The 26,748-nt window shown below is 41.8% G+C and overlaps 1 protein-coding gene across 7 annotated transcripts in view; it reads right to left on the bottom strand.

Moving 5' to 3' along the window:
* PLPP4 (phospholipid phosphatase 4) overlaps positions 1 to 26,748 on the bottom strand; it is a 168,409-nt gene that overhangs the window by 126,123 nt on the left and 15,538 nt on the right. The window contains exons 1-2 of one of the 7 annotated variants that reach the window (XM_077349935.1): positions 4,283 to 4,328; positions 1,419 to 1,520 (exon numbers count right to left, since the gene is read on the bottom strand). The exons of 2 other annotated variants lie outside the window; for them this stretch is intronic. The gene's annotated coding sequence lies outside the window, so the exon portion shown is untranslated. Of the gene's footprint in view, positions 1 to 1,189; positions 1,395 to 1,418; positions 1,521 to 4,282; positions 4,420 to 11,878; positions 11,894 to 26,748 lie in introns of those variants that run through there. 4 more of the 7 variants (XM_077349941.1, XM_077349934.1, XM_077349943.1 and 1 more) reach the window with 4 other exon arrangements.

Raw genomic sequence — 26,748 nt, 5'->3', positions numbered from 1 at the left:
TCCAGCTCCATGGGCTTCCAGGGGCAGGGGCTTCCAGAGTGGACGTCGGCACCGACAGCAGGCTGAGGGGGCAACCAGTCCCAGCACCACTGGCTTCCGCCTCTGCTAGCTGGTGTGACAGCAGGCAGATGGGGGCAGTGGCTCCCTCTGTGGGCAGCTCCATGGGAAGCATGAGGGTGGGTCTCACAGGTGGCAGCTGGCACCAGCACTAGCTCATGGGGGGAGGGGCTTTTTGCGGTGGTGAGTACTGCTGCATGCCCCATGGGTTTCGGCCAGCAGTGCTCAAGTGGGCTGGGCTGGCAGTGCAGGAGATGGCCTTTCCGTCGGGGGCTAGGTGGTTTGTGGCCACCAGGCTCCCCAAGTTGCATGCAGCTGTCTGGTGACGGTGGGTCCTCTAGGGGGCTGGCCCAATCAAGGAGTGCCCAACTTTGCTGGGCACACCTGGATTGTCCCGCAGGCCAGACAGGGGCAGACATGCCCTACCCTGGAAGCTGTTTCCCTTTTATATATATAGCCAATAGTTAAGATGAGGAGTAGGATGTACTCTGAGAAGTATAACCATTGTTGAGGAATATTATTTGTTATACAGCCCCTTTTCTGTTTTGTATTCCTTTTATAATTTTATGTTTTCTTTTTTTTAAAATGTAGAATATGATCATTGTGCTTGGGTGAACTTCCTGATTCACAGCTCACAGTGTGATCTTATCATACTTCCTTGGGACTAACTTCCATCCAACTTAGTTAATTTACATCTAAGCAAAATATGCAAAGAAACACATTTTCTCTCTCTCGGATCTGGGGAATCTCCTGGTTTTACAGCTCATCACCAGACAATAGAAATCAGTTCGCCTGTAGAGAATTCAGGTCTTTTCTTTAGAAGCAATAGCCACTCTGTCACTCTGATTTAACTCACTGTATGCCTCCACAGATATTGTTAAGCTTTCTTTCCAAAGTTAGCCTCATAATGTAAATAACTTTACATCATTAAACAAATCCCATGGGTTCCTATGGCTAGGGTGCATGAGAAACAGACTTTGTGAAAATACGTGTAAAGTTTATTACAACAAATTTCTGAATATCCATTTATTAATAAGCAACACAGGGCCCTAAAAGCAAACAGTTCAGAAAATAAGTAATACTAGCTTAACTATCTAATACATTCAGGAATTATATTAGATGGCAGACTTACAATCATGAAATCTGCTCAAGCATTCCTATGGTACTATCAGCTTGCAAACCAACAGATCATAGGTGTAGACCTTTAGTCCACCAGAATCCAAACTAGTTTATCTTATTTTAGTCCAATTATATTTTTTGATCCAACTGGATCAGATGATGATGATAAACCAATCAGGATATGGTCCTGGCTAGAACTCTCTGGAAAATTACCTCACTAGTCCTGATTCTTCCCTTCTCACCTGTGGCTCAAAAGTTCTCAGGAAGAGCCAATTAGCCCCTTCAATACTTTGACCTTCAAGGTGATCAGAGGTTTGCAGGGTGAGAGGCTCAATTAGTAACACCTGTAAGACCAACATGTTAGTTACAACACACATTAACCCTTGAGAGGGGGAATCACAAAGAGGTTCTTAAAGAATTTATCTGTTAATTCTGATGCTGAAGGGGAGAAATACTGACCATATTCTTTAGGTAAATTACTTTAAAAGCTCTGAGTATTCCTAAATATATGAGATTTGATATACAGGAGCAAAAATGCATTTTAATATTGCCAGGAGCTGCTTCCTTAATATGAATTCATTATAATACTTGCTATTCTGACTAAATAAAACAGGTGCTGTTTCCTTTATGAGATAGCCATCATAATAAATTCATTAAAATGAAGGAAAGATTATTCTGGTATCATTATTGGCTCACCAATGTCTGATCCAAAAACATTTATTGCTCCTGGTTATTTATGAAGCATAAAGCTTGGAGATTGATTTTCCGTACCAGGTAGAGCTTACTGTGCCATCAGCTTGTTAAACTTGTTTGGGTTTTTCAGCTGAGCACATCTGACCCAAGGAAGGTGAACAGGAAAAAATTAAGAGCTATACTATACACTGGAAAGTGTCAAAATTACTGTGCTATGATCTTTATAATGCACTTGTCTTCACAGGATCACACAATGCATGGTTGTTTTCTTACATGTCTACAGTGGTTTATGAGTAATTTTTTTAAATCTAAAAATCTCAAAGAGTAACAACAATACAATATACCAACTATGATAAAGAGCACAAAAGAGCATTGTCACCAATAAAATGCAGCAAAGTCCAAGCAAAATATAAAGAAAAATCCAATGAAAGCATTTGGTCTGGTCTGTTTTAAGACTTAATAAATAAGATTACACAGAAATAGTCTGATGAAGACCTGCTTGAAACAGGGTTGAGCTCACAATCTGTAGTCTGTTGTGTATATTAACTCTTTGAATATTGAGGATGATAGCATTTGAGAACTGTGGGTTTAAAGCTTTTGAGATCAGAGGAGGAACTGCTTTGAACCTGTGCTGCTACTCTGCTTCATGTCTTCAACAACATGTCACCAGTGTATTTTGCAACTTAGGGACTTCTCATGTCACACTGTTCCACATGGCTGTGTAACCTGAAGCAACCACAGGAGGACAGTCATTTCTCTCTCCCACTTTTCACACATGCATGGTCTAGCTTTGAATTCCCTAAAGATGCTGAAAATGGCAAGTTGACATAACTCCCTGCAGAACCAATTGACATGAGATAAAGCAGCAAAAAAGGCCTCTAGTGTTCAAATGCAGGCAGGAAGTAGCAACAAAGGAGTAATAACTCAAATTCTCCATGGTTTATGTCACTAAGGGATATACACCATTAACTTTGGAAATGTAGAGAATTTCCAGGGGAGGGAGTTCTCTTGAACGAATGTAATACCAAAGCCCCCTTTCCCACTTACCAGGTATGTTTATGTATCCATTAAGTTAATTTGGCAACAAACAAATGGCTTTGTTCTTTCCAGTTATCTTCAATTTAAAGTTCCAGATTATCTTTACAGTTATGTTAAATCCATGGATTCAGAGACAGGACATTGGGGGTCATTTCACTTCTCTATTGTGAGCACATGATGGTACAAGAGGCAAAAACTAAACCAGAAACCCGCTTCTACACTCAAAGTTATATACAATACAGCACAATAGGTCTTCCCACCAGTGTGCGCATTAGTCAGGTTCTGTTTAAATTGATTAAGTATGGTAGTCAGGATTTAGCCATGCATTGGCTGATTGCACTGCAGGATTGCAATCCTGCCTCAGACCTGAAGCTCAGTCCTTGGCAGGTCTACAGACGCAACACCTACATTGTAGGCGTTAATTCAGCTCACTATAGGACAACTGTGATATTCTAGAAAAGGCTGGATCAGACCAGCAAGCCACCTATTGGGTAAACGATACAGAGGATGTATGGATGGGCACAGACATAGGCAAAAGGGGATTAGACTGGAGGATAGCTATTAGCCATGTGACTAAAGGGAACCATCAGATTCAGAGGCAGTAAATCTCAGGAGGCAACATCAGAGGAAGACCTCATCCCTGTTGTTGGCCCTCCAGGGGAACTGGTTAGCCACTGTGAAAGACAGGATGTTTGACCAGATGGGACACAGGTCTGATTCAGCAAGGCTCTCCTTATTTTATTAAGGCCCTTCAAAACACTCTAACTTTCCTAAGAAAAAATAATGGGATTAGTGATGGGCAACCTTATCTTCATTCAAACTATAATTGGAATAGCATATTTCACTTTATTTTTTAAAAAACCCTTGCCCTTTATCAAACATTCTAAACTTAGTTTTTTTGAACATGTGTATTCTCATTAAGACAGCAGCATCCAAAGAGCTCCTAGTTAACACCACAATCCAAAATAGGAAACATCACTAAATGCCTGACTGTGCAATCAACTTGGGCCCATTCCAGTTGAAAGCCTTTCTATTCCAGTTACTTGGTCAGAAGGCTGTTACTTCTTTGTAGCTGGCATATTTCAGTTTTGGAAAATGGAACCCCCAGATAGTATTTTCAAACTTTGACATTAGATTAGTTTTTTATACCCTGCTTTTCTGTACCCTAAGCAGTCTCAAAATGGCTTACAATTACATTCTTTTCCTCTCTTCATAACAGAGGTAGGTGGGGCTGAGATAGTTCTGAGGGAACTGTGTGTCAGGACTCGCCCGTGGCCATGGGTGGGAGTCCTGCCAGTAGCCCCATGCCCTGTATAAGAACGCCACCTCGCTGAGCACACCCCCAGTCCTCCCAGAAGATGAACTCTCTACTTACGGCTGGGAGGGAGCGTCCTGGTGAAGAATTGCAATGCAGGGAGGGAATGATTGAGACAATTTAGTGCCTCTCTTGCCTGAAGATAGCGGGGGCTATCTTCGGCACCTTTGGCTCTGACAGAGTGGAGCACGCTGGGTGAAAGACACAGAGGAAAGGGATATTTGTAACTTCTGATTGGTTAAGGAGGGGAGGAGAAGAGGTGAACGGAAATGGTTAAAAGGGGTGATGGGAGAAGGGAAAAGGTCCTTTTTTGTAATGCAGTGAGATTAAAGGAAAAAGAAAGACAACATGAGTGGTTTGGCTGTGAGTCATTGATGCTGGATGGAGCCAAGGCAAGACTGAATGACTTTCACTTCCCCTCTGCCTCTAAAGAAGAAAAGGGTGTGGCTGGAGGAGATAACGTGTTCCAGAAGGTCCAGGGAGTCTTGCCAATCAGTAAGAGCCCGACACTGTGTTTGGTCCAAGGTCACCCAGGAGGCTTCACGTGGATGAGTGAATCAAACCCACTTCTCCAAATTAGACTCTGCCATTCTTAATCACTATACCATGCTGACTCTCCACAACACTGCTTGATTACACATCATTGCACAGTGCTCAAAACAATTGTCTCAAAATACACACACATATGACAGCATTACAAGTCACATTTCTGAAAGTAAGCTTCAGCTCTCCATGACACTACTTGAAATGCTTTAGATCAGAGACAGAAAAGGCACGTGTGCACCACAGGCGGTGACAGCTGTGGTACAACCTCCAACTCACACAACAACGATTGTCTGCACACGATCTAACAAAGGAGATGAGAGATGTATGTTGTCCCTCCGAACCCAAAACAAACACACCAGGCCGTCCTTATTTTTGAAATGTTTACCTGACAGTCCTGAGAACAGTCTGCCTTCTGTAGAGTCATCTTTATTCATAATTCCATTCGCACAGGAGGCTTTGATGAGCAAACAGAATAGGAAATGTCTAGTCTCTTCACCACATTTATTTACACCTACTCACAGTGCTGGCACTTTGTTTGACAAAACTGAATCCAACTTGAAAGTCTCCTTTCCTAGTTATAGTCCATGTTCCCGAACACCATTCAAATGCTAATTGTCGCAAGAGTATAGTAAGATGAACCAAGGCACCAATCTTAGATCTAGAACTAGAGCCCTCAAGATCACTAATGCTACGATATCTGAACTATCGCTCTAGTCAAGTGCATGGCCCATTCATGTATCTGAGGCTTATGATGATTTTTAAAGAATGAGTGGTCTTCTATGGCCTATTCATTGGCTGAGAGCCAAGAATTATCTCTGAGGTAGAATAGGATGTCTGTGCCCTACGCGAGAAACACAGGAACTGCCGAAGTCACCATAGGAAAGATCTGTAAAAAAGTCAATGAAAACATTCAAAGAGAAGAACTCAAAGGACTGGCAGACTTCAATCACTTGGAGGTAATCATCGACATCTTAATTACTTTATGCAATTTGCCTAACCCTCTAAAAGAAATGAATGGATTACTTTGGGGTTATTGTATAGCCAGCTGTAATTGTCTGATGGCTGTGTCTAATTGGATAGTTATTCTGTTCATTAAAGTATCAATGTTGCTTTAGCCTTGCTCATTTAAAGAAATTATGTCAGCTAAACATGCTCGAAAATTTATTCAGCTTTGGAATGTATGTACTTGGGGCCACCCTGTGGCCAAAAAACACTACTGCAGTGTGTATAGTTAACTGGTGGGGCATACCAATGGGTTTACAAATAACCAAAGAGGCAAGGGATATGGAGAATTCCCATAATGATTTTAATTTCTTGACATGCCCAGCTAAAGTTCCTCACAAAAAACCTCAACAGTTGGGTTTCTTTTAAAATTTGCACTAATCCACAGATCCTGGTAATCACAATCGAGTAACAATTACCTACTGGGAGAGAAAGGGTGGGGAGGGGTCTAGATTTGTCTCAGCCATCTTTTCTAAATATGCCTGGGGTTGTTAGAAATTCATGATCACACAGGTGCCCAGCAGGCTGCTATGTCAACTGATCCTAGATTTCCAGCTTAAAGAAGGAAGACATGAAAGCTGATAGGCTGGTCAATAGCTCCACCAACTTTTGATCAGTATGACAATCACCTTTGGACTGCACTGCTGGGTTTGACCCCTGGCCTGGCTTCAAACTGGATTTACTCTGACTAGCTCCTCCTGACCTATTTCCATTCTAGGACTTTTAGCCCATATTCTGAGGCTTAGGCATCAGTGATCCTATGAGGTGCTTAAGATCCATTTTTATTATTGTCTGTTAGTGCTTCTTTTGATTTTTATATGTAGGCAGCTGTGGGTGTGTTAGATGTAGGTTTTTATTGATTTTACTAGATTAGCACATTTTTTTGGCCTTGTGTTGGGCTATTTTATGACACTGATTCATGTGACCTCTTTGGAGACCTCTTTGCCCTTTCTGGTGATTCTTTGGTACTATTTATTGGGAAACTGAGGTGTCCTTACTGTTTGTTTGTTTTTTACAGAATGTGCCCAATTCCTGATTTCACTTATGATTCATACTGGAGCAGAAAATATTACTTGTGGTTTAATGTGAAATAGGAAACTATTTTGTTGTTTTTGTTGAACTGGTCAGATGACTATATTCTCAGGCTCACTTCTTTCCACAATTACCCAACAGTGGAAAACAAGTATCCAAAAATGTTTTCTTAGAAACCACTGTAATAGCATTAAGGTAATATGTGCTATAACTACTACTAAAACCAGCTCACAGTGACATTTTAAATGCTGGTTTACTATATAAGATAGCTGCCAGCTTAGCTTCTATTTGTAAGAAAGTTTCACACTGGTATGGAGACAGATGGGGCCGGCAGTAAATAGTAGGGTGTGAGCCATGGATCACTGGCTTTGACAGTTTTATTTCTAATATATGGATAGATTCAAATGAGTAGCTGTGTTGGTCTGAAGTAGTACTGGACTCTGATTTTATTTCTAATATGTCTTTGTGAACTACAAATAGGTTCGAGGGGTTTGATTGGCTGGTTTGGCAGAGAGTTATCATGTTGGATGCTGTTGACACAGTTTACTAATGTAACAAGATTAACTTTTGCTTATATATTCCTACTGTTATGATGGTCAGTTCTTAGTCTGACAAAGAGTGCTTGCACTCGAAAGCTCACGCCTTGAATAAATGTTGGTCTAATGTGCTACTGGACTGGATTTTATTGTGCTACTTTTAAAGAAATTTAAAGAAATTATGTCAGCTAAACATGCTCGAAAATTTATTCAGCTTTGGAATGTATGTACTTGGCTACAGACCAACATGGCTACTCATTTGAATCTAATACTAAAGTGGTGATCAATATGGCTGATAATTATGTGCCATCAACTTGCAACCAACTTTTGGCAAATCCAACAAGAGGCTCTGAAGGCAAATGAGAAGCAATGCTGGTTTCCTATTGCCTTTCTATGCAGAAACTTCCTTGGTGGTCTCCCATTCAAGTACCAAACTTGCTTAGCTTCTGAGATCTGGCTGTACTATGCTGCCTTTCACTGCTGAACTGTCCTGAACAGTCTCCTATCCAAGGGCTGATTCTGCTCAGCTTCCCATTTCTGATGAGACTATGCCATGCTGCCTTTTCACTTGGCTGATATCAATATAATATTTATGTGTGAGATTGCTAAAGAGTTTTACTTGATACAAAGATCTGAGAAGACAAGATATGTATTTTCATAAATCATGTGTATATTGCTACTATATACCTACATTTAGAGGAACTGTTTTTATACCCTACTGTATACTACCCAAAGGAGTCTCAGAGCAGTTTACAATCACCTACCTATCTCCCCACAACAGACACCCTGTGAGGTAAGTGAGGCTGAGAGATCTCTGAGTGAACTGTGATTTACCCAAGGTCACCCAACAGGTTTCATGTGGAGGAGTGGAGAATCAAACCTGGTTCTCCAGATTTGAGTCTGGTGTTCTTAGCCACTACACCAAGCTGACTCTCTGGGTTTTATTTAGATATACATAGCTCCAGAAAGAAGCTATCCATTTAGTTTATAAGGTAGTTTTGCCGTAGGGAGAAATAACATTAAAATGTAAACATCAAAATTCAGAGAATGTCTGCATAAAAGGGTCATCAAGGGGTGACACTCTAGTTTTTGGACAAAACTCTATGGTTAGAAGCTAAATTTACCATAGAGTTTTTGCCCAAAAGGCAGAGTATCAACCCCAACATGACTGAAATGGCAACATCACTTCAGGTGATGTCAGCAAGTTGTGGTGCTCCTTCCCACTCCTGGATAGTGCCCCCATCCCTCACCAACCGTTGGGAGGGACCCAGCAACCCTAGCCAAATCTGCCATCAAGTCCCCCACCACACACACACATACGACCCTGTGGCCACAACAAAAAAAAGCTCCAGGTAAGTCAGGGAGCATGGCTTTTTACAGTCCGTAGAAATGTGGCTATTGATTGCAAATATCAAAGTAGCCATCTCTGTTCTCCTTGCCATTCCTCTGAACAGATGGGCAATAAAGATGCCAGTTATTGGTGGCTATTGTCCTTCTTAAAGAGAAATAAAATATCTCTTTTGCTTGTCTCACATGAAATAATTCCTGATGGGTTCAATTCTAAAAGGAGAAATGTTGTGACATTTGTATATGTGTTCCCCAATGACTGAATTGACAACTACAGAAATTTCCACAACTCTTTCTTGGTATTGCCAGGTTAGGTAAAGGTAAAGTTATCCCCTGTGCAAGCACCGGGTCATGTCTGACCCTTGGAGTGATGCCCTCTAGCGTTTTCATGGCAGACTCAATACGGGGTGGTTTGCCAGTGCCTTCCCCAGTCATTACCGTTTACCCCCCAACAAGCAAGCTGGGTACTCATTTTACCGACCTCGGAAGGATGGAAGGCTGAGTCAGCCTTGAGCCGGCTGCTGGGACTGAACTCCCAGCCTCATGGGCAAAGCTTTCAGATGGCTGTCTTACCACTCTGCGCCACAAGAGGCTCTTGTGCCAGGTTAAGAATAGATCAAATTGTAGTGGACAAGAATGGATGAATAGTAGATGGATGAGAAAACATATTTCATAATGGGAAGCACTGCAAGCTGTTCAAAGAGTTTCGCAAACAGGAAAATGAACAGCAATGGGTTTTAGAATGGCTCTGCTAATATTCTAAGACTGAAAACAAGATCTGTGCCTTTGCTTACAACACAGTAATATATGTGATTTGTAAATATGCAAAGCAACATTATTTTTACTAACCTTCCCCATCTCAAAAATGCATAGCTGAAATAAAAGTACCCTGTATTGCTTTAAAACATATTGCTTTCTACTCCAGAATCATCTACAACTCTAATTAGTTGGCTGTACAATAGATTTTGCAGACATCCCACAGAATATATTTAATGGGGTGTTTGCTAATCTAAAGAATTCCTTGAACGAGCAAAACAAGACACCTCTGTGAATTGACTGCTTTGCATTGTTCTTCCAATGTCAGCCACTTCTACCAATCAGTAGTAATAAAAGTGCCTGGAAAGGTTATTTGGCAGCTATCTCACTCTGGGTCCAGAGTCACAGAGTGTTGGTTTTCTTTTTAAATCTTGCTAATGCCTAGAGCAAATACTTTGGAAGAGAGAAAAAATTATAGTTATGTACACTTATTATCATGGAAGTTTAGGCCTTAGATCTTGCATTAGAAGAAAAAAGCTGTTTAAAGATAAGAGTAAACATAGGATAGTATGCACAGTATTAATTTAGTCCTACAAATATACAGCCCCTTTACTCTGGGTCTGGAGGGCGATGCATGCCAAACTAATTTTATTTTATTTTTCTTTCAAGACTTTTAAGATTGTATACTTGTGATAGTATCTGAAGAGAATTTATTTATTTATTTTCTTTCTTTTATCCTGCCTTTAGCGGTCCCCAACCTTTCTCAGGTCAGGGACCACCTCCGGAGTGAGGGAAGAGCCGACGGCCTGGGTGTTGCGAAAATGCGCATGCGCAATTGCCGCACATGTGTGTTTTCGCCACCAGGGACACTAACACGCGTGCGCGACAACAGCGCGCATGCGCGTTTGCATCACCGCCATGCTGCTGGCTGCGCCTGCCTCTTCCCTTCCTTCTTGCTGCCGCCGGGGGAAGGCAGGCGTGGCTGGCGGCGGCCCAATACCGTGGCCTTTGTGGCCCGCCACCGGGCCGCAGACCAGGGGTTGATGACCCCTAATCCACAACCTTCACTCAGCTCGTAGTACTTGAGAATAATAGAGTTTTCTGGGGTGCTACCAACTTTTTACTACATGGTTCTTTGGCTCATGCCTCAGCTCAGGCACCTGTTTAAATAGGTCAAGTACCTGTGGAAGAGCTAAGAGCTCCAATGAGCCAGCAGATTGCACCCCTGTAAGGGGCCATGTGACAAAAAGCTTGTGATATCCAGGGCCTAATGTCTGTCCCGTCCCTAGGCTTCAAGCTACAGAGAGCTAAAGAGGATTGGGAAATCCTACTTCTGTATCTGGAAAGAAGCTGTGTCTGGGCCACCATTTTTATACAGGAGGGAAGGTAGGAATATGCCTTTCTGTTTTCTGTCATACCAAGTGAGAGCTGGTTATCTTGTGGTTTTGTATTGTCCAGAGCCAGATGGGAACTGGTATTTGGACTTTTGTATTTAAGTTTGGTTGTCTGCCTTTTCTCATCTGCTGGCTGGGGATGTTTCTAAGGTCAGAATGGAGGGGGGGATTGATGTCACAATCAATAACAAGGTAAGAAGAAATACAGTGATAGGAGAAAAACAAGTCAGGTGAAAAAGGACAGCATACATTTATAACATAACAATAATAATAAAATTGTATTTATAGCCCACCCTTTCCCAGAGGACTCAGGGTGGGTAACAACAATAAAATAATATGGATGGAAAAAACAGAACCTACCAACTATGTCAGATTGGATAGACAAAATTGGTGAGTTGTGTAAGATGGCAAAACTAACCAGCTTGGTTACTCAAAGGCCACCTGAAGAATTCAAAGACAATTGGCATTCTTATATGGAATATATTAATAGGTGGCTTGCCTTGAAATGTACTAGATAAGGGGAATTAATTAAGGACAGAAGGTGGTGTTGGACGTGGAATGTTGTTAAGAAGTATACTTATACTTTATCTTTCTGTAACTGCTTCTTTTATTTTTGGGAAACATAATAAAATGATAATTTAAAAAACCGATAGTGGAAGAATTGATATGAATCTAGGTTTCAGATTCTGGTGCAAATTTGACTGGTGTTTTGAACAGGGAGGTCAAGATTTCAACACCATTTTAGACCTCAACCATAGACCTTTCCTGGAACAACCATGTTTTGCAGGCCCTGCAAAACTGTCCAGGGTCTCACCTAGCCCTGATATTACCAATAGTGGTTATTGGTATTGTTTGTTTATGTGTTTGGGGAAATATTTTAATTATTTAAATGTGTTAATATTTTATGTGCCATGCATTGGGGACCATGATTGGGTAAAAAGGCATCCTAAAAATGTAATAACAATGATGATGATAAATTGATGATAAACTACAAGCAATAAATCACAATATTCATAGGACATTGACAATGCATCACTGATTACCTCCTGGAAATGATATTTATCATCTCTGCTCACCAAGAAAAATTAAATGAAGGGGTGTCCTGAAAGTTAAACAAACAGAAATTCATGGGAACACAAACTAGACAGGATCATGGACAATGAGAAAACAAAGATTCTATGGGACGTACTATTACAACAGATAAACATGTGGTTACAAGCATGTAGACTATTCATCAAGTCATACTTAAGCAGCAAGGGATATCTGACACTCCTGAAAGAAAATTCTTATGGGTTAATGTGTTTTGAAATTGTCTTTGATATACTCTTGCCTCTTGATGTTCAGGCACTCATTTAAAATCAATTGACCGCCAAAGCCATGCCTTTAGAGCACACTATGCCTGTTCATCTCAGAGGGCTTTGGTATTCCACCTCCAGAATCTCTTCCCCCCCCCCCCCTCACCTATCTGTAGTCTTCTCAAATCCTGATAAGTGTTCATTCTGGCTAGAATCTTAAGGAATTTTGCAGGGTAGTTTCCTGCATTTACCTCATTCAGAATGAATCTGCTCTTGCCCCTTAGATAAGATGAACATCATAGCACATATTCTTCAGCAAGGCCCTAATCTTAGGCGACATTATATGATAGCATGTTTGCAAGTTCATTCAGATGCATATTCTTATAACTTAATTACCTTATTACTTTCTGGCAGGAATCCAAAAGACCTCTAGTTGTTGCAAACAATTTCTGCTCTTTTTGATGATTGGGTGATAAGTAATTAACAGCAACTATTCACTGCTCAAAACTGATGCATCTTAGAGCTTTTGTCCCATAAAGGAAAGAACATGCCAAGACCCATGTATAAAGTGAGAGCGTTTGTGGGAGAAGAAGGTGCCTATTGTGCCAGTTGTCACTGGAGCCTTTGGGGCAGTGCCTAGAAGTCTCAAGAAACACCTGGACATTCTGAGCATTGAGAAAATAACACATTGAGCAAATAACACTGTATTGCAGGAATATGGAACATTTGTTCAGGAAAATGGATTCAGCTCCAAGTAGTCAAATTGCTTCACTCCCATACACTTCTTATTCTTGAAATTAGAGCTTACGTTGTTGTTTTGTGTTTAAAAAAGAAAAAAGTTAGGCATGAAAATTGTGTGTTAAAGTACCACTTGTTTTGGAAAAGTGCTATCCTACCATTGTAGTCAAAGGAGCTTTTCATCACCCTCTCTTCCACCAACGGAAGAGCCACCTAAGAGGAAGGAAGGCTTCCAACTCTGCTCAATGGAATGTTACAATTGGGGGTGGGATGTTTTTGACTCCATCCCAGTGAGTGGGAAAGAATCACACTCCAGTTTCCATTGCTTCCATTTTCCATTCCATTTTCATGTACTGTAAAAATGATTTTTCTTATTACAACAACATGGGATTCACGATTATAGGTGAGCAAACTAACGGGTATGTTTTATTAAACCAATTTCTGCTGGTGAGCAGGTAGAGATCTGTAAAGATCTGAAACTCAAGAGGATTTACTATAATAAATTGTTTTGATAAGAAGGCAAGAGGATTTACTATCCTTTTCTCTGTTCTTTCCAAACAAAACCACCATTACTGGTCTATCTCCGCTGAAGTAATTGTCTTGCACTTGTCAGATGTACCCACTGATGTAATGGAGACTTGGGTCAGCTCTGTGTTCCTAAAGTGTCTCTCCAGTGAAAGAAATGGAAATGTATCTTCAGATTATTTAAGAAAATAATGCCTTCTGTTTGAGTGGAGGCACTGGAGCAGTATATCCATCCAGCTCTCTGCCACCTTAATTCAAAGACACATCAGACAGAACCATTAATTCCTTCCTCATGTCGTCCCTTGGGAATGGACCACTGTGCTCCCTGTCTATGCCAGCGTTCTCTTTCCCCTCCTTTTTAGTATTTTACTTGCTTTCCTTTAGTCTTTATGCTGTTGCAATTAAATTGTAACTGAATAGCAAATTCTAAAAGGCAGAATTAGACTCTGTGTGAGTATTCATGCAAGCATGCACTGATTGTTAATTTCCAGCAATCTGTGATTACCCCAGTGAAGCTTCCTTGTTAAGCAAATGAGCTGGGAGAGATCCAGATTCCAAGGTAAAATTAGCCTGAGGTTCCAAGTTCATTATATTTACTAATGAATCTGACCAGGAAGTCCCAGTTATGCTGCCTTGCCTGAAGCTCCCCCCCCCACCTGAAGTAAACATCAGACATGAGTCAATAAACAGCTTCCCAAATCTAGAGGAAAGAATAATTGACATGTATTTGAAGAGCTTGGCTATCTCTAACAGCATGATGCAATATGTACAGTGTAAGATGAAAAACAGGACTTGTCATATGCATGGTACCAGTGAAAATATAATTTGGTCTTCAGAGTTCAAGTCTTGAGAAGACTTCAGAATTCCAACTTTGCCATGCAGCTCTCTAAATTAGCGGTCCTCAACCCTAAAAAGGAGTGGGGAAAAGCCGGTGGCCCGTGCACCGCGCATGCGCATTAGCGCCCCCTGGTGGTGAAAACATGCATGTGTGGAGCTGCTGCACATGCACGTTTTCATTACCAGAGGGCGCTAACGCGCATATGCAGCAGCTCCACGCATGCGTGTTTGTGTCTGCCAGCGTGCTGGCGGCCGCGCCTTCCTCTCCCCCCCTCTCGCAGCAAAAAGCTAGCTGGGCCGCGAGCGAAGCGGCCTGGTGAGCTTCTCGCTGCGGGGGGGGGGAGAGGCAGGCGTGGCATCCCATTACCGAGGCCTTTGTGGACCGGTAGTGGGCCGCCGACCGGAGGTTGACGACCCCCACTCTAAATGACCTTGGGATAGTAACCATGTCTAAGTCTAACCTACTACCTAAGAATGCTATTAGGATACATCGGGAGGAGGACTGTGACTTGGAGCCAAAAGTGCCATCTCATTGACAGAAGATGACCTCTGATGAAACTGTTGTCTGCAAAGGATAGGGGTGCCAGTCCCCAGGTGGGACTTGGGGATCCCCCAGTTTTACAGTTCATCTCCAGGTTACAGAGACCAGTTCCCCTGGAGAAAATGGCTGGTTTGGAGGGTGGACTCCATAGCATTAGATTTCATTGAGGTCCCGTCCTTCCTCAAATCTCACCCACTTCCAGCTCCACTCCCAAAGTCTCTGGGTATTTCCCAACCCAAAGCTGACAACTCTAGCAGAAGAGAAGAGAGAAATTTCTGTCTGTTCCTCCTCCCACTGCAGATTCCCAGTTTGTTGCTCCCACTGAACTACAGGATCACAACTTGGGGGAGTTTGGGAAGTTGCCTGCCTGTAGCACAACTCCATACATAAGATTCAAGTCTATTTCTGCTGCCTTAAGCTCCTTCAAGGAATGATGGGATAAAAGTAAAAAATAAACTACTGGTCTGAGACTGTCCCATCATAGTATAGTACTAATAATAAATCCATGCTAACAACTGAAGTGGGATCTCAGGCAGCATCCATGTCATGAACTGGGCCATTGCCACCACTTGCTTTGTGTCCTTTATCACAGGAAGAGAAGATGGGGCATCCAGAAATAAAGCCCAGAAATAAAGTGGGTAGGAATTCACTGGGCGCAAGGTAGGGGCTTGGGCAGGAACAGAGAGGCTTCTTTCTGAACCCAACAGGGGCAAGAGACTTAAGGAGCTGGGCAGCGTTTCTCCCCATCAGGAGAAACACTGCCCAGCTCCCTGTCCTTGGCACAACCCCTGCAGGCACAGCAAGGCTTCTCTCTGCACCCCGTGGTAGCAAGGGACTTAAGAAGGCAGCCACTGCCTCTCCCCATCAGGAGAGACACTGCCTGGTCCCCTGGCCCCAGTGCCGCCATGCAGGACACAGAGAGTCTTCTGTCTGCACTGAGGATGCAAGTCCTCAGTCTATGAATCTCTACCTTCACTCTTGCCTTCTACAAATGTTGGTTTGTTACTATGAGTATGTATGTCTCCTCACCCCTGTTTGGGGAGCAGTGTGATATGCTTGACTTTTTAAAGTAATTCAAGAGACAGGCCCTTTTAATGACTCTAATACACAAGGAACTGCATTTCATTGATTCAGTTTGCTGCTATCACCCAGAGGGCAAAACCTTAAAAGAGGTCCCAATGATAAAGTCTAGAGCAGGGGTGTCCAAACCGTGGCTCTCCAGATTTCCATGGACTACAATTACCATGATCCTCTGCCAGTAGTCCATGGACATCTGGAGAGCCACAATATGGGCACCCTGCACTAGAGATAAGTTTGGCTAAGGAAAACTCTGTTGTAATCGCTTATAAATTAACTTCTCTAGTGAGATCTTGTGTAGATCTAAATTACACACCTCCAAACCCTAAAAAGCAGTGACTTTAGGAGGGTGTAACTCTGCTCAGGGCTGTGTTGATTGACTACTGTCATGCTTTATTTTACTTGCATCCATCACTACATGGTGAAAAGAAACATTAAACACACCCTTAGGATCTGTTCTTGCTCTTAAATAATGAAAACAGTTGGAATTCTACACCATCCAGGCCAGAAGCCCAGGCTAATGATCACTGGAATTACATGACATGAAAGCAATTTGAAACAGTCCGTGTAGGGTGATGGGAAGCCAGTTTGGGTTTGATAATAGCAATTAAAATCTCAAGCGGATATTAAATATATTCTTGATTTTTTTCCCAAAGAAAAAATTATGTAATTAGCATTCAATACACTTAGGCTAGGCAATAAATCACATGTTGATTGCTTCGTCCATCTCTCCCAGCTCCAGCCAAGCTTTTGCAGCAATGGCCCTTAGCTGACAGTGTCTTCCAGGCCAGCACTTGCAAGGTGTGATTGGAACACGGAGACAATATATAGCATTTGGCTCTGTATCTTGCTGTTCTTGAAACATGCACATAAAAAGTTGATAGGACCTGAAGAGAAAGCAGGCTGTATCCAGAGTTTAATCATGACACCATCGAATGTCTTGTTGTATCTTTCAGTCCCCTTAGGCTGCTAGATTTGATATACATTCATTTAAAAAAGGACTACAGCTCACTGCAGTTTTTTCAGAGTACCATTGTTGCTTAGTCAGAACCTCTTGGGAATTAAATGAACCCCTCTCATCTCTATATCAATCTGTTTTAGACTTCAGGGTCACCTTGTTTTGTTTTGTTTTTTTAAATCAAAAGATAGTTATAGCAATTTGCATTAGTAAATGCAGTAGCATTTCCCAGAGTTTAATCATCTCTATTTGAAGATGATTCATAGCCACCATGTGTTTAAGCAAAAACCAGCTCCATTATTTAAAGAAGCAAGAATCCCCCATTTGGCCTTTAGGGGTGATTCAATATTCATGTTTTGGGACTACAAAAAATGTTTGTTTGGCACTTTGGATAATTGGGGGCTTAGTAACTTAAACATGTGCTTGCCTGGCTGTAACAGCCACACAACCTCAGCTCATCTCCTCATAATAGGCCAAGCGAATGCCTAGTGACACTCCAAGATCATACATTGTCCTCCCCGAGGAATACAAAAATAAGCCATCATAAAGTCTCATTTATAATAATAACAATATAAAAGGAGGGGACAAAAGAAGTGTGTAGGATATGAAATGTAAAGGTAAAGGTATCCCCTGTGTAAGCACCAAGTCATGTCTGACACTTTCTAGCGTTTTCATGGCAGACTCAATACGGGGTGGTTTGCCATTCCCTTTCCCAGTGAAATGTAACTCATGCAATTGTATAAACACTGGAACTGTCTTAAGAATTAATTCAGACAGACATTGACTAGTTGCAGGACTTCCAGAAAATGGACATTTCATATTTCATTCAAGTAAACTCTTGCAGGAAAAACTTCTGTGGCACTTTTTCATCAGCAGCTTTAAAAGCATTCTGCAAGCTTCATATCATTAACAGTACTGTTGTAAATCTATTGAAGTCAATGCACCTAGAAAGGTATAATTCTATATAGGATCACACTGTAGATCCCATTAGTCCCAGCTGAACAGTTTGTGGAGCTGTCAAATATAACAACTGACTTTTTTCAGTAACGCTCATTGGAATGTGGGGTTTCAGCTAGATAGAAGCCACATCAGAATTCAAGAAGAGAAATTTTACCAGATTCTGTAGGAGAGCTGTTTAGTTCTGGCATTTTGCCCAAAGAATGCCAAATTATCCAGAAATGTCTTGTTCAAATTACAATCAGCAAGTAATTTGGTAATATCAACCCTGAAGGGTTGTTGTTAAAGCGATTAAGCAGCTAAATTGCACCATGTGCTTACTAGGGACACCAAAAGGTCATTACTGAGATTACAAGGAATCTTAGCCATGTGCTTGAGATTTTCCATTCCATTTGGCTAGGGGATCTCTTTGTTTAAGATGGGTCACTGCTCACTTCCTCTTGTTCAAGAAGAGAAGTATCCTGGCTAGTGAGGAGAAAGGACCCTCCATTGTTAAGAGCTCTCTCCATCTGCTAATGCATGGGCATGCAGTCCTGCTTGCAGTCTAGCCATAGAGGCCTGCAATGTGTTGCTTTTGTAAATGACATTTAAGCTTTTGTGCACTCTTTCAGTAAAGAGAATGAGGCAGATGAATATGATACATATTCACATATAATCTTTCTAGCAGTAAAGATTATTCCTTTTAAACCTCAAAGTGCTGTGCCTAAACCACAAAAGGTAGCCTATAACTGAAAATGCTGTCTTAATCAGCAGGTCTGTTTTTCTGGGGGGACCTAGGGCTCAGTGTAGTTCAGAAGTCCCAACACTTTTAAACCCTTGGAAAGTACAAATCAATGTTCAGAAGAAGAATATACTACATTAATTTTGACTGATTTATTTTCTTATTTTTTCTGAGCCATATACTGTAAACATAAGATTATGTCAAAATAGAACCAATTGTTAGTCATTCAAGCCTTCCTACAACTTTTCTGAAAGCAAACAGCAGTGCTATATTTCAAATAGCTTCAGATTAGGGGGGGAAACTCATAACAAGCTTAGCAGCAGGATAAGTCTTTCACTGTTGACAGAACTCTAGTGAATGCTATAAGGAGCAATATTTATTGTAAAAGTCAACTGCACCATCATATTCAAGTGTCCAAGAGTATATCCAGACATGAAAACAGCACAAATTACTGTGCGTTTCCAATGCATTTTGTAGTGTTATTTATTTATCTCATATGTAGCATAGCCAGGAGACCAGAGGATTGTCTGGCAGCTATGCAAGGCCATTCGGCACGACTTTAATATAGCACTAGTCTTGCATTTTATTTTCGCCACTAAAACTACGTTCCGCATGACATCGTGAGCAATCTGCGACACTCCTGCAACACTAGCACCAAAATAGCTTTGTTGTAGTGGGAAAAGTGTATTCACCCTCAGAAAATCGCTACACTCTTGCCAACAACCTGCAACACTTGCGAAAAAGACATGTGCGTTCTCAATGTAGTGGTTGCAACGAAGTCCCTCCCCCTGGCTCTCTCCTCCGAACTTCTGGCCAAGCGATCGCCATTTTTTTTCCCTTGGAGCGGAGAAAGCAAGGAACCAGTGAGGCTTCATTCACCCAGCAAGGATTCTCCGGCTACAGTCCCTCCACAGAAGTGCTTTAAAGCTCCCCTAATTCCCCAAGCACAACACAGCCCCCTGTTCGCCAATTCCCTTTAATTTCGGCCCAAAATCACGCCTGTACGGGGGGGGGGATTTTTTTTCCACTCGGGGGAGCATGGTAATGATGAATTGCCAGCTCACACACCAGCTAGATGGGTCTCTACGTTGCGAAGAATCAAGGCATATTCATTGCAACGTGTGTGTGTGTGTTTTTTTAAACCTGTGCTTAAAGGGAAAGGGGTTTTTCGGGAGCATGATAACAACTGCCCATTGGCTGTTCTGTTTGATTGATGGCCAGTGGCGGGAACAAGCACAGAAAAAAATCGCTTCCTTTCTAGCAATTCCTGCGAGACCGGAAACCTGTGGGGAACAAATGAAACGCTACTGGATTCCACTACAAATGAAGGTATGCGGAACGCCGAGATTTCGCTATTTAAAATAGCGTTTCGGCTTTGTGAAAGCAATTGGCAACATTGGTCCTTGTGCGGAATGGCCCTTAGAGTTGGTTTGCCATTTCCTGTCTCCACATCATGGCCCCTAGTGTTTCTTGGAGGAACTCCATCCAAATTCTTGAAGGTCTCCTATCCAAATACTAGGCAGAGTTGACCCTGCTTACCTTCTGTGGTCTGATGACCCCTGCCTGGGCTATCCAGGTCAAGGCATTTTGTAGTGCATAAAATTAAGTAGTTATTTTATTCATCTTAATAAAAATCAAGTGAGATAAGTTATTATTACTTCCATTTTATATGGGGGATATAGGACTGTTGGGACAGAACTGCTCAAGGACACCCAGTAAGTCACTAAATAAATTTGGAATGGAAGTCTTGTTTCCTAGAATATCCAGATTATCCATCAGACCAAAATGGTTCCTTATATAGAACATGAGAAACGTTCTGAAGACTGAAGAGTTGCTCTGATTCTTTTGAATCTAATCCAAGTCTCCTTTCAAAAGTCAATTTATAACAAGCAGCATGAACATTTTTGATATCTGCAAGTTCGGGCATGAGTAGTAGAGCATTCCTATGACCAAGAGCTACCTGCTTTACAGATATGCTATGATACTGGGAATGAAAAATCAAAATGTCTCAGAACATGTTCTTTATCTACTTGGAGCTAAAATCAGTTCCAAACACTGGTTCTTAGTAGAAGCAAACACTTAAAAATCCACCAAGTTTTAAACATTGGGTTTTAAGTTTTGAGCAGTGGGTTTTCTTTGAAGAGATAATTTAATTCAGTCTATGACAAGTATCAAAGAAATTCAAAATATGAGCAACCCAATTTAAGAAGAACACAGACATGCATTTAAATAATGCATGCTTCAGGGGGGCCTAAGATAGCCATTTTGGAGCTACAGTTTTGGAATTTGTCTGGTCTCCTATGGGTTTTCCAGTTTAGCTCATGTCTTTCTCAAAAGAAGAGTCTTTTCTCAACAACTGCTTTTCAGAGCACAAGTTCTGTAGCCATTGTTTATGGGTGCTATCATGTTAGGTGCATTTTGTCATGTTATGACATGGATTAAAAAGCAGTGACGACCAAAAAAGGGAGAGAACAGTAAGGGCAAAGAAAGGAGAAGGAAAACAATGCTGAATAGCACTCAAACAGTGCTTAGGAATCACATTCAGGCAAAATAAAAAAGAAGGCATTTCTGATATTACTGTAAATGTTAAGATGCTGAGGCATTAATAGAAACATTTAACACAAAGAGCTCAGTTAACTAATTAAATTTTGATTCTTTCAACCTAGTCTGTTGGAAAATGTTGCCTCCCTTTATGCTAAGCAGAATTTTTTATGTCTCTTTTTTTCAAAAAGAAATAAGAAACCAATTGTTACACATTTCTCTCTAGGTGAAGTTTTTTCTAAACTATTTCTTTACCCATACTATTATACACAGATAATGTGATTCTATTATCCTGAACACCTATAGGGGTGCAGAGAATGTTGAAGAGTACAACAGCATATTGTGAAGAGGATCAATTAATAAAGGAAGGCACTAGCTCATTGATGGGCAGAAGTGCAAGCACCAAAGAAGAGGAAGCCAGATGCACGGGTGTCTGGAAAGGAGGTGGGAAAAGAGGAAGGCCGTTAAATAGCACCACGTGCACTGGCCTGGCATCTTTCGCTCAAGGCTCCAGTGACAGATGGTTATTCCCACCCATCCTCCCTATACTTCTGGTTTGCTAGATGGTTAAATGTTGTAACTGGACTTTACTGTTTTGCTATTGTCACAGCTGGTGGGATGGCATAAGGGGAGTCAGGTTTCTGGTGGGAGATCTGGCCTGCATCCCGGACTCCCAGGATGGGGGCCTTCTAAGAAGTGGTAGGAAGTGAGTGGGGCCAGACCCTTTGGGGCAGGTCAAGGACGCTATTTACCGGGTGGACCAATGTAGCTGTGCACCCCCTGAGATACCTTGGGCAGGACATTTCCCCAAAAAGGGGGATCCTAATGTTGGGAGATGGGAAGGAACTCCTTTGAGGGCCATTAGGATCTAGGTAGAGGGGAGGGGAGTGGTGTGCTGACCACTCCAGCAGAACTTTTCGCTATGCCGGGATCAACAGTTCTAAGTGTAATAAAAGCTGTGGCCGGGTTATGCCAAAAAACACACAAAGGCATTTGAATAATCTTTGGAGCCATAATGCACAGCTGCCTGTCAATTAATCTTGATAAAACTGAAGTGATGACATTCGGCAGGCGCCCAAAATGCTGGATCTGGAGTATAAATGGTAATAGGATCCCAGGCAGCAAACTGTAATTCCCTGACTGACAGCACTGAGAGGTCAGTGCATTCCATCCTAAAATTCTACGGATCTAAAAGGGACTTCTATGTTTCTGAGGCCTTAAAGCTGTATCAAACTAAGATAACTAGCTCAACTTCTCTATGGCATCTAATTTCGCCTACTTACCTCTTGCATAACCTCATTAGAGAAGATACAGTCCAAATTCCTTCGAAACATTCTACATGTCCCTTCTTGTGTATCTAATGCTATGATCCGACTTGAGACAGGCTGTATGCAAATTGAGGCTAGGATTTTTCTTCTTTCCTTTTATCAATGGCTTAAAGTATATCAGAATCCAAAAGGACTATTCCTGCTGATTGCCCAAGACTCTTATCAACCTAAATGGATTGATGCAGTTTGGAATCAACTAAAAAAAAGAAAAGAAAAGGTTTTTCACCCAGCGATCTCCTGAACAAGCCAAAGTATGGTCAAACAGAGAGTGGCTGGCATAGAAGAGAGTGGCTGACACAGCAAGAGCTAAGTAAGCCACCCTGTTTTAGAGCCCAGGTGGAAAGGAGGCACATTATATCACCTGCCCCATACCTATCATTTATTGAACACCATCCAAATAGAATAGCTTTAACATTGGGTAGGTGTGAAGCCCTACCCACAGCCATTGTTGAGGGCAAGTATAAGAAAATCCCTTATTCTGAAAGATGATGTCCATGTACAGAATCTACAGGGTATGTCCTCCTTCACTGTCCCTACAATAAAGATCCAAGGGCTAATCTGCCACTCCTGGGTAAACTCCATGACTGCTCAGAAGAGACTTGCTTAGAAAAATTATTAAATGGTGAAAACATGTCTTTTTCAAACCAAGTGGCCAAATTCTGGGCTTATTTGTGCAGAGCCCGAAATACGCTGGATACGCGTATTTACGCTGGATACACTCCTTCCTCCAGAACCGGTCCCAGAGGGTTGCTGTGGGGGAGGAGTTCTTGCGGCCCTATAGACTCCCTTGTGTGGTCCCTCAGAGCATGGTCCTTTCTTCCACATTGTTTAACATCTTCATGCGCCCTCTGGCCCACCTGGTATGGAGTTTTGGGCTGGGTTGCCATCAGTATGCCTATGACACCCAGCTCTATCTCTTAATGGACGGCCGCCTGGACTCTCCACTGGAACCATTTGCCAGATGTTTGGAAGCAGTGTCTGAATGGTTCGAGCAGTCGCCTGAAACTCAACCCCTCTAAGATGGAGGTCCTGTGGCTGGGAGGTATGGGGTGAGAACAGGCAGCACGCCTACCCACCAATTTATTATTATTATTATTATTATTATTATTATTATTATTATTATTATTATTATTATTATTATTGTTGTTGTTGTTGTTGTTGTTGTTGTTGTTGTTGTTGTTATTGTTGTTATTGTTGTTATTGTTGTCATTATTGTCATTATTGTCATTATTATCATTATTATCATTATTATCATTATCATTATTATTATTATTATTATATTTATTTGTTTATTTCCCGACACTCCCTGTAGGCTCGTGGTGGGTAACAATAGTCTTTGTCCCCATTAAAATACCCATTAAAAGACTTTAAAACTCAACATGGTGGAAAAAACACCTAGTATTACCATCCCCTGCTATTAGAGTGGCAGGGAGGATGGGGAGAAGAAATAACTTATTAGACCCAAGCGGGGGGGAGATGTTGGCTCACATTCGCTGACCCCGGCCTCAACCAAAAACCTGGCGGAAGAGCTCCGTCTTGCAGGCCCTGCGGAAAGCTGGTAGATGCCGCAGGGTCCGCAGCTCACCCGGGAGCTCATTCCATCAGGTAGGGGACAGGACCGAAAACTTACTATCATGCCCCAAGCTAGGAATTTGGGTGTGACCATTGATGCCTCCCTGACTATGGAGGCACATGTCAAGAGAGTAGTGAGTCAGGAGGCATTTTTCCACCTTCACCAAGTCCGGCTACTAGCGCCCTACCTGTTCCTTGACCACTTGGCCACAGTGATCGATGCAACAGTTACCTCCAGAATAGATTACTGTAACTCGCTTTACACAGGCCTACCCTTGTCCCTGACCCAGAAACTTCAGTTAGTGCAAAATGCAGCTGCTAGGGTCCTCACTGGTACACCTTGGAGGCCCCACGTCCAGCCTGTGCTGAGGCTGCCAATTGCTGCCCAGATCCGTTTCAAGGTTTTGGTTTTAACCTTTAAGGTCATATGTGGGTTGGGACCCACATACCTGAGGGACCACCTATCACCCCATAGGGCCTTACACTCTGCAGGTGAGAACCTATTGATCATTCCCAGCTCTACGGAAGCACGCCTAGCCTCGACCAGGGCCAGAACTTTTTTGGTCCTGGCCCCTACCTGGTGGAATGAGCTTCCAGGTGAGCTGCGGGCCCTGCAGGATTTGCCAGCTTTCCACAGGGCCTGTAAAACGGAGCTCTTCCACCAGGTCTATGGTTGCTGGGGTCAGTGAATCAGGGACATGCCCCCCCTCCAATGAGTTAGGAAGTGTACATCGATACCTTCTATTATCTCTGTTATTCGGTAGGGGGGAGGGTTGGGGACTTTTTGCCATCATGTTGGTATTTTTTTTAAGTCTTATGATGGGGATTTTAATGGGGTTGAGGCTACTGTGACCCGCCTCGAGCCTATAGGGAGAGGTGGGAAATAAATATAATAATAATAATAATAATATAATTGATAGTAATAGCAGCTAGGGCATGTTATTTTTTATTTTATTTATTTATTATTCGATTTATGGGCTCACGGCGGTTTACATCATAAAACATTAAAACACAATAAACCCCCCCCAATAAAATCTAATGATGTCTAATGTTTGTTTCATGTTCTTTTATGTGATTTATTTTATTCAGATGGTTTTCTATTGGTTTTATCTTTTTTATCTTAACTATTTTTATTTTATAAACTCATTGCAATGTAGCATTACAGGGACCCACAATTGTGATGGGATATTTTAATAACTTAATTATGCACATTTCAGTTACACTTCTAGACGGAATTCTTCGTGAATATTTTCATTCACATTTTCATTGACATCAGAGTCCAGACAACTTACAGCCTCACAACTGCTGTAGACCTCATAACTCTAGGAATATATGGAAAGATAAGTATAATTTAAATGATAAATCCTTGATAGTTTAAAACGTGTATATGCTCTTGACATTCAGCCAAAGATAGACAGTTTTCTCAAGCAGAAAATGTTTGAAAGAGAAGTAATTCAGAGTGAAAATAAAAGTGCCACCTTGATAAACATGGTGCAATTTCTCTAAACATACTAGATTTGCTTGTGCAAAGCAAAGGTACTCCCTTCACCCAGATACTTTTGGTGAGTCTGCATTCTCTCTCACCTGCTACATACATGCTGTTTACTTCTGCATGACAGGCAATATTCTACATGGTAGATTGCAATGACCTTCCCCAAGGGCTAAAGATTTCTGCAAAGACACATTCTACCTATAATTAAATTAATGATTAATTAATGCACACTGATATGTTGCGTTAATGTTATATAATAAAAGATTACTATGCTGGAACTTGAACTGTTGACAGTTGAAAATCTATGAGGGTTGTTAAACAGCCATCTTCTGCAAGTTTATCCACTCAAGAATGGCTAATTGTTCAAAACTATTGGATTTGTAGCAGCAAGAGAAAGAAGAAAGGAAAAGCCAAATGTTGGCCACCTTTTATAGATTTATGTAAACAACAGCTCAGCCTGAATCTTCATAATTAAGACAGTTTTTTTTTTTCATTTAAACCACTATAGACTTTTTGACCTCTTTTAGAGGTATGCTCAGCACTCTTATTTGGAGATGTTTCCTCTGTTTCAGTAATACTTACTAAACTTGACTAAAAATAAAAGGGCAAAAAATAGCAAGGATCAAATTCTCACCTGGGGATTATGTGAAAACATCAAACGGTCCTCCCTAATGCCATGAGAGAGACGGGTTGGAGGGAGCAAGCCAGGGCCCCTCCCTGCCAAGCCTCTCTGCCTTGGGGCTGCTGCCATAATAAACAAAAGAGCAAGGAAAAGTCAGAGGTGGCTGAGGGACACTTGGAGCTGATGCAGCAGAGCAATTCCCACCCATCCCCACCAGATGCCTCTGACAGAGTCCAGCAGCTTTATTTATTTATTTGTTTGTTTGTTTGTTTGTTTGTTTGTTTATTTATCAGTTTGTTTGTTTATTCATTCATTCATTTGTTTATTTATTTATTGGATTTAATCTCGCCTTTCCCCGGAGGCCCGAGGCGAGTTACAAGCATATAAACCCCCCCACTAAAACCATACAATAAAACATAAAACAATAAAACATGGCTCTGTGGGGGCCATAGGGCGACAGGCGGTCCCTCAGATGTGTTGGGCCCAGACCGCATAAGGCCTTAAAAGTCAGAACCAAAGCCTTGAACCGGATCCAGAAAATTACCTACAACTAGTGCAGCTGCCTCAGCACAGGCTGGATATGGGCCCTCCTAGATGTACCTGTGAGGACCCTAGCACCAGTTGAAGCTTCCAGATCAGGTGCAAGGGCAGGCCAGCATAGAGCGAGTTACAGAAATCTAGACTGGAGGTGACTGCCGCATGGATCACT

This window comes from Paroedura picta, chromosome 8, assembly GCF_049243985.1.
Source record: "Paroedura picta isolate Pp20150507F chromosome 8, Ppicta_v3.0, whole genome shotgun sequence".
Taxonomy (NCBI): domain Eukaryota; kingdom Metazoa; phylum Chordata; class Lepidosauria; order Squamata; family Gekkonidae; genus Paroedura; species Paroedura picta.
This window is presented reverse-complemented; position numbering and strand designations above follow the sequence as displayed.